The sequence below is a fragment of the Palaemon carinicauda genome, chromosome 11, assembly GCF_036898095.1.
Source record: "Palaemon carinicauda isolate YSFRI2023 chromosome 11, ASM3689809v2, whole genome shotgun sequence".
NCBI classification, from domain to species: Eukaryota; Metazoa; Arthropoda; class Malacostraca; order Decapoda; family Palaemonidae; genus Palaemon; species Palaemon carinicauda.
Window position 1 is genome coordinate 2,394,035 of NC_090735.1, and position 13,787 is coordinate 2,407,821.

The following is a 13,787-nucleotide window of genomic DNA, read 5'->3' on the forward strand; positions in this document are numbered from 1 at the left end:
TCTTCCCTCCTCCTTTCTTCTTCTTCTTCTTCTTCTTCTTCTTCTGATACAAAAAGTATACTACTTTTCCAGTAGTTTTCTTAATTCCTCTCCTCTTCTTCTTCTTCTTCTTCTTTTTCTGATACAAAAAAGTATACTACTTTTCCAGTAGTTTTCTTAATTCCTCCTCCTCCTCTTCTTCTTCTTCTTCTTCTTCTTCTTCTGATACAAAAAGTATACTACTTTTCCAGTAGTTTTCTTAATTCCTCCCCCTCCTCTTCTTCTTCTTCTTCTTCTTCTTCTTTTTCTGATACAAAAAGTATACTACTTTTCCAGTTGTTTTCTTAATTCCTCCTCCTCTTCTTCTTCTTCTTCTTCTTCTTTTTCTGATACAAAAAGTATACTACTTTTCCAGTAGTTTTCTTAATTCCTCCTCCTCTTCTTCTTCTTCTTCTTCTTCTTCTTCTTTTTCTGATACAAAAAGTATACTACTTTCCAGTTGTTTTCTTAATTCCTCCTCCTCTTCTTCTTCTTCTTCTTCTTCTTTTTCTGATACAAAAAGTATACTACTTTTCCAGTTGTTTTCTTAATTCCTCCCCCTCTTCTTCTTCTTCTTCTTCTTCTTTTTCTGATACAAAAAGTATACTACTTTTCCAGTTGTTTTCTTAATTCCTCCCTCCTCTTCTTCTTCTTCTTCTTCTTCTTCTTCTGATACAAAAAGTATACTACTTTTCCAGTTGTTTTCTTAATTCCTCCTCCTCTTCTTCTTCTTCTTCTTCTTTTTCTGATACAAAAAGTATACTACTTTTCCAGTAGTTTTCTTAATTCCTCCCCCTCCTCTTCTTCTTCTTCTTCTTCTTCTTCTTCTTCTGATACAAAAAGTATACTACTTTTCCAGTAGTTTTCTTAATTCCTCCTCCTCTTCTTCTTCTTCTTCTTCTTCTTCTTCTTTTTCTGATACAAAAAGTATACTACTTTTCCAGTTGTTTTCTTAATTCCTCCTCCTCTTCTTCTTCTTCTTCTTCTTCTTCTTCTGATACAAAAAGTATACTACTTTTCCAGTAGTTTTCTTAATTCCTCCTCCTCTTCTTCTTCTTCTTCTTCTTTTTCTGATACAAAAAGTATACTACTTTTCCAGTAGTTTTCTTAATTCCTCCCCCTCCTCTTCTTCTTCTTCTTCTTCTTCTTCTTCTTCTGATACAAAAAGTATACTACTTTTCCAGTAGTTTTCTTAATTCCTCCTCCTCTTCTTCTTCTTCTTCTTCTTCTTCTTCTTTTTCTGATACAAAAAGTATACTACTTTTCCAGTTGTTTTCTTAATTCCTCCTCCTCTTCTTCTTCTTCTTCTTCTTCTTTTTCTGATACAAAAAGTATACTACTTTTCCAGTAGTTTTCTTAATTCCTCCTCCTCTTCTTCTTCTTCTTCTTCTTTTTCTGATACAAAAAGTATACTACTTTTCCAGTTGTTTTCTTAATTCCTCCCCCTCTTCTTCTTCTTCTTCTTCTTCTTTTTCTGATACAAAAAGTATACTACTTTTCCAGTAGTTTTCTTAATTCCTCCCCCTCTTCTTCTTCTTCTTCTTCTTCTTTTTCTGATACAAAAAGTATACTACTTTTCCAGTAGTTTTCTTAATTCCTCCCCCTCTTCTTCTTCTTCTTCTTCTTCTTTTTCTGATACAAAAAGTATACTACTTTTCCAGTAGTTTTCTTAATTCCTCCCCCTCTTCTTCTTCTTCTTCTTCTTCTTTTTCTGATACAAAAAGTATACTACTTTTCCAGTAGTTTTCTTAATTCCTCCTCCTCTTCTTCTTCTTCTTCTTCTTCTTCTTCTGATACAAAAAGTATACTACTTTTCCAGTAGTTTTCTTAATTCCTCCTCCTCTTCTTCTTCTTCTTCTTCTTTTTCTGATACAAAAAGTATACTACTTTTCCAGTAGTTTTCTTAATTCCTCCTCCTCCTCTTCTTCTTCTTCTTCTTCTTCTTCTTCTTCTGATACAAAAAGTATACTACTTTTCCAGTAGTTTTCTTAATTCCTCCCCCTCCTCTTCTTCTTCTTCTTCTTCTTCTTCTTCTTCTGATACAAAAAGTATACTACTTTTCCAGTAGTTTTCTTAATTCCTCCTCCTCTTCTTCTTCTTCTTCTTCTTCTTCTTCTTTTTCTGATACAAAAAGTATACTACTTTTCCAGTTGTTTTCTTAATTCCTCCTCCTCTTCTTCTTCTTCTTCTTCTTCTTTTTCTGATACAAAAAGTATACTACTTTTCCAGTAGTTTTCTTAATTCCTCCTCCTCTTCTTCTTCTTCTTCTTCTTCTTCTTCTTTTTCTGATACAAAAAGTATACTACTTTTCCAGTTGTTTTCTTAATTCCTCCTCCTCTTCTTCTTCTTCTTCTTCTTCTTTTTCTGATACAAAAAGTATACTACTTTTCCAGTAGTTTTCTTAATTCCTCCCCCTCTTCTTCTTCTTCTTCTTCTTCTTTTTCTGATACAAAAAGTATACTACTTTTCCAGTAGTTTTCTTAATTCCTCCTCCTCTTCTTCTTCTTCTTCTTCTTCTTCTTCTGATACAAAAAGTATACTACTTTTCCAGTAGTTTTCTTAATTCCTCCTCCTCTTCTTCTTCTTCTTCTTCTTTTTCTGATACAAAAAGTATACTACTTTTCCAGTAGTTTTCTTAATTCCTCCTCCTCCTCTTCTTCTTCTTCTTCTTCTTCTTCTTCTTCTGATACAAAAAGTATACTACTTTTCCAGTAGTTTTCTTAATTCCTCCTCCTCTTCTTCTTCTTCTTCTTCTTCTTCTTCTTTTTCTGATACAAAAAGTATACTACTTTTCCAGTTGTTTTCTTAATTCCTCCTCCTCTTCTTCTTCTTCTTCTTCTTCTTTTTCTGATACAAAAAGTATACTACTTTTCCAGTAGTTTTCTTAATTCCTCCTCCTCTTCTTCTTCTTCTTCTTCTTTTTCTGATACAAAAAGTATACTACTTTTCCAGTTGTTTTCTTAATTCCTCCCCCTCTTCTTCTTCTTCTTCTTCTTCTTTTTCTGATACAAAAAGTATACTACTTTTCCAGTAGTTTTCTTAATTCCTCCCCCTCTTCTTCTTCTTCTTCTTCTTCTTTTTCTGATACAAAAAGTATACTACTTCTCCAGTAGTTTTCTTAATTCCTCCTCCTCCTCTTCTTCTTCTTCTTCTTCTTCTTCTTCTTCTGATACAAAAAGTATACTACTTTTCCAGTAGTTTTCTTAATTCCTCCTCCTCCTCTTCTTCTTCTTCTTCTTCTTCTTCTTCTTCTGATACAAAAAGTATACTACTTTTCCAGTAGTTTTCTTAATTCCTCCTCCTCTTCTTCTTCTTCTTCTTTTTCTGATACAAAAAGTATACTACTTTTCCAGTAGTTTTCTTAATTCCTCCTCCTCTTCTTCTTCTTCTTCTTCTTTTTCTGATACAAAAAGTATACTACTTTTCCAGTAGTTTTCTTAATTCCTCCTCCTCTTCTTCTTCTTCTTCTTCTTTTTCTGATACAAAAAGTATACTACTTTTCCAGTAGTTTTCTTAATTCCTCCTCCTCCTCTTCTTCTTCTTCTTCTTCTTCTTCTTCTTCTGATACAAAAAGTATACTACTTTTCCAGTAGTTTTCTTAATTCCTCCTCCTCTTCTTCTTCTTCTTCTTCTTTTTCTGATACAAAAAGTATACTACTTTTCCAGTAGTTTTCTTAATTCCTCCTCCTCTTCTTCTTCTTCTTCTTCTTTTTCTGATACAAAAAGTATACTACTTTTCCAGTAGTTTTCTTAATTCCTCCTCCTCTTCTTCTTCTTCTTCTTCTTTTTCTTCTTCTTCTGATACAAAAAGTATACTACTTTTCCAGTAGTTTTCTTAATTCCTCCTCCTCCTCTTCTTCTTCTTCTTCTTCTTCTTCTTCTGATACAAAAAGTATACTACTTTTCCAGTAGTTTTCTTAATTCCTCCTCCTCTTCTTCTTCTTCTTCTTCTTTTTCTTCTTCTTCTGATACAAAAAGTATACTACTTTTCCAGTAGTTTTCTTAATTCCTCCTCCTCCTCTTCTTCTTCTTCTTCTTCTTCTTCTTCTTCTGATACAAAAAGTATACTACTTTTCCAGTAGTTTTCTTAATTCCTCCTCCTCCTCTTCTTCTTCTTCTTCTTCTTCTTCTTCTTCTGATACAAAAAGTATACTACTTTTCCAGTAGTTTTCTTAATTCCTCCTCCTCTTCTTCTTCTTCTTCTTCTTTTTCTGATACAAAAAGTATACTACTTTTCCAGTTGTTTTCTTAATTCCTCCCCCTCTTCTTCTTCTTCTTCTTCTTCTTCTTTTTCTGATACAAAAAGTATACTACTTTTCCAGTAGTTTTCTTAATTCCTCCTCCTCTTCTTCTTCTTCTTCTTCTTTTTCTGATACAAAAAGTATACTACTTTTCCAGTAGTTTTCTTAATTCCTCCTCCTCTTCTTCTTCTTCTTCTTCTTTTTCTGATACAAAAAGTGTACTACTTTTCCAGTTGTTTTCTTAATTCCTCCTCCTCTTCTTCTTCTTCTTCTTCTTCTTTTTCTGATACAAAAAGTATACTACTTTTCCAGTTGTTTTCTTAATTCCTCCTCCTCTTCTTCTTCTTCTTCTTCTTCTTTTTCTGATACAAAAAGTATACTACTTTTCCAGTAGTTTTCTTAATTCCTCCTCCTCTTCTTCTTCTTCTTCTTCTTTTTCTGATACAAAAAGTATACTACTTTTCCAGTAGTTTTCTTAATTCCTCCTCCTCTTCTTCTTCTTCTTCTTCTTTTTCTGATACAAAAAGTATACTACTTTTCCAGTAGTTTTCTTAATTCCTCCTCCTCTTCTTCTTCTTCTTCTTCTTTTTCTGATACAAAAAGTATACTACTTTTCCAGTTGTTTTCTTAATTCCTCCCCCTCTTCTTCTTCTTCTTCTTCTTCTTCTTCTTCTGATACAAAAAGTATACTACTTTTCCAGTAGTTTTCTTAATTCCTCCTCCTCCTCTTCTTCTTCTTCTTCTTCTTCTGATACAAAAAGTATACTACTTTTCCAGTAGTTTTCTTAATTCCTCCTCCTCCTCTTCTTCTTCTTCTTCTTCTTCTTCTTCTGATACAAAAAGTATACTACTTTTCCAGTAGTTTTCTTAATTCCTCCTCCTCTTCTTCTTCTTCTTCTTCTTTTTCTAGTAGTTTTCTTAATTCCTCCTCCTCTTCTTCTTCTTCTTCTTTTTCTGATACAAAAAGTATACTACTTTTCCAGTAGTTTTCTTAATTCCTCCTCCTCCTCTTCTTCTTCTTCTTCTTTTTCTGATACAAAAAGTATACTACTTTTCCAGTAGTTTTCTTAATTCCTCCTCCTCTTCTTCTTCTTCTTCTTCTTTTTCTGATACAAAAAGTATACTACTTTTCCAGTAGTTTTCTTAATTCCTCCTCCTCTTCTTCTTCTTCTTCTTCTTTTTCTGATACAAAAAGTATACTACTTTTCCAGTAGTTTTCTTAATTCCTCCTCCTCTTCTTCTTCTTCTTCTTCTTTTTCTGATACAAAAAGTATACTACTTTTCCAGTAGTTTTCTTAATTCCTCCTCCTCTTCTTCTTCTTCTTCTTCTTTTTCTGATACAAAAAGTATACTACTTTTCCAGTTGTTTTCTTAATTCCTCCCCCTCTTCTTCTTCTTCTTCTTCTTCTTTTTCTGATACAAAAAGTATACTACTTTTCCAGTAGTTTTCTTAATTCCTCCTCCTCCTCTTCTTCTTCTTCTTCTTCTTCTTCTTCTGATACAAAAAGTATACTACTTTTCCAGTAGTTTTCTTAATTCCTCCTCCTCTTCTTCTTCTTCTTCTTCTTTTTCTGATACAAAAAGTATACTACTTTTCCAGTAGTTTTCTTAATTCCTCCTCCTCTTCTTCTTCTTCTTCTTTTTCTGATACAAAAAGTATACTACTTTTCCAGTAGTTTTCTTAATTCCTCCTCCTCTTCTTCTTCTTCTTCTTCTTTTTCTGATACAAAAAGTATACTACTTTTCCAGTAGTTTTCTTAATTCCTCCTCCTCTTCTTCTTCTTCTTCTTCTTCTTTTTCTGATACAAAAAGTATACTACTTTTCCAGTAGTTTTCTTAATTCCTCCTCCTCTTCTTCTTCTTCTTCTTCTTCTTCTTTTTCTGATACAAAAAGTATACTACTTTTCCAGTTGTTTTCTTAATTCCTCCCCCTCTTCTTCTTCTTCTTCTTCTTCTTCTTTTTCTGATACAAAAAGTATACTACTTTTCCAGTAGTTTTCTTAATTCCTCCCCCTCTTCTTCTTCTTCTTCTTCTTCTTTTTCTGATACAAAAAGTATACTACTTTTCCAGTAGTTTTCTTAATTCCTCCTCCTCTTCTTCTTCTTCTTCTTCCTTTTCTGATACAAAAAGTATACTACTTTTCCAGTAGTTTTCTTAATTCCTCCTCCTCTTCTTCTTCTTCTTCTTCTTCTTTTTCTGATACAAAAAGTATACTACTTTTCCAGTAGTTTTCTTAATTCCTCCTCCTCTTCTTCTTCTTCTTCTTCTTTTTCTGATACAAAAAGTATACTACTTTTCCAGTAGTTTTCTTAATTCCTCCTCCTCTTCTTCTTCTTCTTCTTCTTTTTCTGATACAAAAAGTATACTACTTTTCCAGTTGTTTTCTTAATTCCTCCCCCTCTTCTTCTTCTTCTTCTTCTTCTTCTTTTTCTGATACAAAAAGTATACTACTTTTCCAGTAGTTTTCTTAATTCCTCCTCCTCCTCTTCTTCTTCTTCTTCTTCTTCTTCTTCTTCTGATACAAAAAGTATACTACTTTTCCAGTAGTTTTCTTAATTCCTCCTCCTCTTCTTCTTCTTCTTCTTCTTTTTCTGATACAAAAAGTATACTACTTTTCCAGTTGTTTTCTTAATTCCTCCTCCTCTTCTTCTTCTTCTTCTTCTTCTTTTTCTGATACAAAAAGTATACTACTTTTCCAGTTGTTTTCTTAATTCCTCCCCCTCTTCTTCTTCTTCTTCTTCTTCTTCTTTTTCTGATACAAAAAGTATACTACTTTTCCAGTAGTTTTCTTAATTCCTCCCCCTCTTCTTCTTCTTCTTCTTCTTCTTCTTTTTCTGATACAAAAAGTATACTACTTTTCCAGTTGTTTTCTTAATTCCTCCCCCTCTTCTTCTTCTTCTTCTTCTTCTTCTTTTTCTGATACAAAAAGTATACTACTTTTCCAGTAGTTTTCTTAATTCCTCCTCCCCTTCTTCTTCTTCTTCTTCTTTTTCTGATACAAAAAGTATACTACTTTTCCAGTAGTTTTCTTAATTCCTCCTCCTCTTCTTCTTCTTTTTCTTCTTTTTCTGATACAAAAAGTATACTACTTTTCCAGTAGTTTTCTTAATTCCTCCTCCTCCTCTTCTTCTTCTTCTTCTTCTTCTTCTTCTTCTGATACAAAAAGTATACTACTTTTCCAGTAGTTTTCTTAATTCCTCCTCCTCTTCTTCTTCTTCTTCTTTTTCTGATACAAAAAGTATACTACTTTTCCAGTAGTTTTCTTAATTCCTCCTCCTCTTCTTCTTCTTCTTCTTCTTCTTTTTCTGATACAAAAAGTATACTACTTTTCCAGTTGTTTTCTTAATTCCTACTCCTCTTCTTCTTCTTCTTCTTCTTTTTCTGATACAAAAAGTATACTACTTTTCCAGTAGTTTTCTTAATTCCTCCTCCTCTTCTTCTTCTTCTTCTTCTTCTTCTTTTTCTGATACAAAAAGTATACTACTTTTCCAGTTGTTTTCTTAATTCCTCCCCCTCTTCTTCTTCTTCTTCTTCTTCTTCTTTTTCTGATACAAAAAGTATACTACTTTTCCAGTTGTTTTCTTAATTCCTCCTCCTCTTCTTCTTCTTCTTCTTCTTCTTCTTTTTCTGATACAAAAAGTATACTACTTTTCCAGTAGTTTTCTTAATTCCTCCTCCTCTTCTTCTTCTTCTTCTTTTTCTGATACAAAAAGTATACTACTTTTCCAGTAGTTTTCTTAATTCCTCCCCCTCTTCTTCTTCTTCTTCTTTTTCTGATACAAAAAGTATACTACTTTTCCAGTAGTTTTCTTAATTCCTCCTCCTCTTCTTCTTCTTCTTCTTCTTTTTCTGATACAAAAAGTATACTACTTTTCCAGTAGTTTTCTTAATTCCTCCTCCTCTTCTTCTTCTTCTTCTTCTTTTTCTGATACAAAAAGTATACTACTTTTCCAGTTGTTTTCTTAATTCCTCCCCCTCTTCTTCTTCTTCTTCTTCTTCTTCTTTTTCTGATACAAAAAGTATACTACTTTTCCAGTTGTTTTCTTAATTCCTCCCCCTCTTCTTCTTCTTCTTCTTCTTCTTCTTTTTCTGATACAAAAAGTATACTACTTTTCCAGTTGTTTTCTTAATTCCTCCTCCTCTTCTTCTTCTTCTTCTTCTTTTTCTGATACAAAAAGTATACTACTTTTCCAGTAGTTTTCTTAATTCCTCCTCCTCTTCTTCTTCTTCTTCTTTTTCTGATACAAAAAGTATACTACTTTTCCAGTAGTTTTCTTAATTCCTCCTCCTCTTCTTCTTCTTCTTCTTCTTTTTCTGATACAAAAAGTATACTACTTTTCCAGTAGTTTTCTTAATTCCTCCTCCTCTTCTTCTTCTTCTTCTTCTTCTTTTTCTGATACAAAAAGTATACTACTTTTCCAGTAGTTTTCTTAATTCCTCCTCCTCTTCTTCTTCTTCTTCTTCTTCTTCTTTTTCTGATACAAAAAGTATACTACTTTTCCAGTTGTTTTCTTAATTCCTCCCCCTCTTCTTCTTCTTCTTCTTCTTCTTCTTTTTCTGATACAAAAAGTATACTACTTTTCCAGTAGTTTTCTTAATTCCTCCCCCTCTTCTTCTTCTTCTTCTTCTTTTTTTTCTGATACAAAAAGTATACTACTTTTCCAGTAGTTTTCTTAATTCCTCCTCCTCTTCTTCTTCTTCTTCTTCCTTTTCTGATACAAAAAGTATACTACTTTTCCAGTAGTTTTCTTAATTCCTCCTCCTCTTCTTCTTCTTCTTCTTCTTTTTCTGATACAAAAAGTATACTACTTTTCCAGTAGTTTTCTTAATTCCTCCTCCTCTTCTTCTTCTTCTTCTTCTTTTTCTGATACAAAAAGTATACTACTTTTCCAGTAGTTTTCTTAATTCCTCCTCCTCTTCTTCTTCTTCTTCTTCTTCTTCTTTTTCTGATACAAAAAGTATACTACTTTTCCAGTTGTTTTCTTAATTCCTCCCCCTCTTCTTCTTCTTCTTCTTCTTCTTCTTTTTCTGATACAAAAAGTATACTACTTTTCCAGTAGTTTTCTTAATTCCTCCTCCTCCTCTTCTTCTTCTTCTTCTTCTTCTTCTTTTTCTGATACAAAAAGTATACTACTTTTCCAGTAGTTTTCTTAATTCCTCCTCCTCTTCTTCTTCTTCTTCTTCTTTTTCTGATACAAAAAGTATACTACTTTTCCAGTTGTTTTCTTAATTCCTCCCCCTCTTCTTCTTCTTCTTCTTCTTCTTCTTTTTCTGATACAAAAAGTATACTACTTTTCCAGTAGTTTTCTTAATTCCTCCTCCTCTTCTTCTTCTTCTTCTTCTTTTTCTGATACAAAAAGTATACTACTTTTCCAGTAGTTTTCTTAATTCCTCCTCCTCTTCTTCTTCTTCTTCTTTTTCTGATACAAAAAGTATACTACTTTTCCAGTAGTTTTCTTAATTCCTCCCCCTCTTCTTCTTCTTCTTCTTCTTCTTCTTTTTCTGATACAAAAAGTATACTACTTTTCCAGTAGTTTTCTTAATTCCTCCTCCTCTTCTTCTTCTTCTTCTTCTTTTTCTGATACAAAAAGTATACTACTTTTCCAGTAGTTTTCTTAATTCCTCCTCCTCTTCTTCTTCTTCTTCTTTTTCTGATACAAAAAGTATACTACTTTTCCAGTAGTTTTCTTAATTCCTCCCCCTCTTCTTCTTCTTCTTCTTCTTCTTCTTCTTCTTCTTCTTCTGATACAAAAAGTATACTACTTTTCCAGTAGTTTTCTTAATTCCTCCCCCTCTTCTTCTTCTTCTTCTTCTTCTTCTTTTTCTGATACAAAAAGTATACTACTTTTCCAGTTGTTTTCTTAATTCCTCCCCCTCTTCTTCTTCTTCTTCTTCTTCTTCTTCTGATACAAAAAGTATACTACTTTTCCAGTAGTTTTCTTAATTCCTCCTCCTCTTCTTCTTCTTCTTCTTCTTCTTTTTCTGATACAAAAAGTATACTACTTTTCCAGTAGTTTTCTTAATTCCTCCTCCTCTTCTTCTTCTTCTTCTTCTTCTTCTTCTGATACAAAAAGTATACTACTTTTCCAGTAGTTTTCTTAATTCCTCCTCCTCTTCTTCTTCTTCTTCTTCTTCTTTTTCTGATACAAAAAGTATACTACTTTTCCAGTAGTTTTCTTAATTCCTCCTCCTCTTCTTCTTCTTCTTCTTCTTCTTCTTCTGATACAAAAAGTATACTACTTTTCCAGTAGTTTTCTTAATTCCTCCCCCTCTTCTTCTTCTTCTTCTTCTTCTTCTTTTTCTGATACAAAAAGTATACTACTTTTCCAGTAGTTTTCTTAATTCCTCCTCCTCCTCTTCTTCTTCTTCTTCTTTTTCTGATACAAAAAGTATACTACTTTTCCAGTTGTTTTCTTAATTCCTCCCCCTCTTCTTCTTCTTCTTCTTCTTTTTCTGATACAAAAAGTATACTACTTTTCCAGTAGTTTTCTTAATTCCTCCTCCTCTTCTTCTTCTTCTTCTTCTTTTTCTGATACAAAAAGTATACTACTTTTCCAGTAGTTTTCTTAATTCCTCCCCCTCTTCTTCTTCTTCTTCTTCTTCTTCTTCTTCTTCTTCTTCTTCTGATACAAAAAGTATACTACTTTTCCAGTAGTTTTCTTAATTCCTCCTCCTCCTCTTCTTCTTCTTCTTCTTTTTCTGATACAAAAAGTATACTACTTTTCCAGTAGTTTTCTTAATTCCTCCTCCTCTTCTTCTTCTTCTTCTTCTTCTTCTTCTTTTTCTGATACAAAAAGTATACTACTTTTCCAGTAGTTTTCTTAATTCCTCCCCCTCTTCTTCTTCTTCTTCTTCTTTTTCTGATACAAAAAGTATACTACTTTTCCAGTAGTTTTCTTAATTCCTCCTCCTCTTCTTCTTCTTCTTCTTCTTTTTCTGATACAAAAAGTATACTACTTTTCCAGTTGTTTTCTTAATTCCTCCCCCTCTTCTTCTTCTTCTTCTTCTTCTTTTTCTGATACAAAAAGTATACTACTTTTCCAGTAGTTTTCTTAATTCCTCCTCCTCTTCTTCTTCTTCTTCTTTTTCTGATACAAAAAGTATACTACTTTTCCAGTTGTTTTCTTAATTCCTCCCCCTCTTCTTCTTCTTCTTCTTCTTCTTCTTTTTCTGATACAAAAAGTATACTACTTTTCCAGTAGTTTTCTTAATTCCTCCTCCTCTTCTTCTTCTTCTTCTTCTTTTTCTGATACAAAAAGTATACCACTTTTCCAGTAGTTTTCTTAATTCCTCCTCCTCTTCTTCTTCTTCTTCTTTTTCTGATACAAAAAGTATACTACTTTTCCAGTAGTTTTCTTAATTCCTCCTCCTCTTCTTCTTCTTCTTCTTCTTTTTCTGATACAAAAAGTATACTACTTTTCCAGTAGTTTTCTTAATTCCTCCCCCTCTTCTTCTTCTTCTTCTTCTTTTTCTGATACAAAAAGTATACTACTTTTCCAGTAGTTTTCTTAATTCCTCCTCCTCTTCTTCTTCTTCTTCTTCTTTTTCTGATACAAAAAGTATACTACTTTTCCAGTTGTTTTCTTAATTCCTCCCCCTCTTCTTCTTCTTCTTCTTCTTTTTCTGATACAAAAAGTATACTACTTTTCCAGTAGTTTTCTTAATTCCTCCTCCTCTTCTTCTTCTTCTTCTTTTTCTGATACAAAAAGTATACTACTTTTCCAGTTGTTTTCTTAATTCCTCCCCCTCTTCTTCTTCTTCTTCTTCTTTTTCTGATACAAAAAGTATACTACTTTTCCAGTAGTTTTCTTAATTCCTCCTCCTCTTCTTCTTCTTCTTCTTTTTCTGATACAAAAAGTATACTACTTTTCCAGTAGTTTTCTTAATTCCTCCCCCTCTTCTTCTTCTTCTTCTTCTTCTTCTTCTTCTTCTTCTTCTTCTGATACAAAAAGTATACTACTTTTCCAGTAGTTTTCTTAATTCCTCCTCCTCCTCTTCTTCTTCTTCTTCTTTTTCTGATACAAAAAGTATACTACTTTTCCAGTAGTTTTCTTAATTCCTCCTCCTCTTCTTCTTCTTCTTCTTCTTTTTCTGATACAAAAAGTATACTACTTTTCCAGTAGTTTTCTTAATTCCTCCTCCACCTCTTCTTCTTCTTCTTCTTTTTCTGATACAAAAAGTATACTACTTTTCCAGTAGTTTTCTTAATTCCTCCTCCTCTTCTTCTTCTTCTTCTTCTTTTTCTGATACAAAAAGTATACTACTTTTCCAGTTGTTTTCTTAATTCCTCCCCCTCTTCTTCTTCTTCTTCTTCTTCTTCTTCTTTTTCTGATACAAAAAGTATACTACTTTTCCAGTAGTTTTCTTAATTCCTCCTCCTCTTCTTCTTCTTCTTCTTCTTCTTCTTTTTCTGATACAAAAAGTATACTACTTTTCCAGTAGTTTTCTTAATTCCTCCTCCTCTTCTTCTTCTTCTTCTTCTTTTTCTGATACAAAAAGTATACTACTTTTCCAGTAGTTTTCTTAATTCCTCCTCCTCCTCTTCTTCTTCTTCTTCTTTTTCTGATACAAAAAGTATACTACTTTTCCAGTAGTTTTCTTAATTCCTCCTCCTCTTCTTCTTCTTTTTCTTCTTTTTCTGATACAAAAAGTATACTACTTTTCCAGTAGTTTTCTTAATTCCTCCTCCTCCTCTTCTTCTTCTTCTTCTTTTTCTGATACAAAAAGTATACTACTTTTCCAGTAGTTTTCTTAATTCCTCCTCCTCTTCTTCTTCTTCTTCTTCTTTTTCTGATACAAAAAGTATACTACTTTTCCAGTAGTTTTCTTAATTCCTCCTCCACCTCTTCTTCTTCTTCTTCTTTTTCTGATACAAAAAGTATACTACTTTTCCAGTAGTTTTCTTAATTCCTCCTCCTCTTCTTCTTCTTCTTCTTCTTTTTCTGATACAAAAAGTATACTACTTTTCCAGTTGTTTTCTTAATTCCTCCCCCTCTTCTTCTTCTTCTTCTTCTTCTTCTTCTTTTTCTGATACAAAAAGTATACTACTTTTCCAGTAGTTTTCTTAATTCCTCCTCCTCTTCTTCTTCTTCTTCTTCTTCTTCTTTTTCTGATACAAAAAGTATACTACTTTTCCAGTAGTTTTCTTAATTCCTCCTCCTCTTCTTCTTCTTCTTCTTCTTTTTCTGATACAAAAAGTATACTACTTTTCCAGTAGTTTTCTTAATTCCTCCTCCTCTTCTTCTTCTTCTTCTTTTTCTGATACAAAAAGTATACTACTTTTCCAGTAGTTTTCTTAATTCCTCCCCCTCTTCTTCTTCTTCTTCTTCTTCTTCTTCTTTTTCTGATACAAAAAGTATACTACTTTTCCAGTAGTTTTCTTAATTCCTCCTCCTCTTCTTCTTCTTCTTCTTCTTTTTCTGATACAAAAAGTATACTACTTTTCCAGTAGTTTTCTTAATTCCTCCTCCTCCTCTTCTTCTTCTTCTTCTTTTTCTGATACAAAAAGTATACTACTTTTCCAGTAG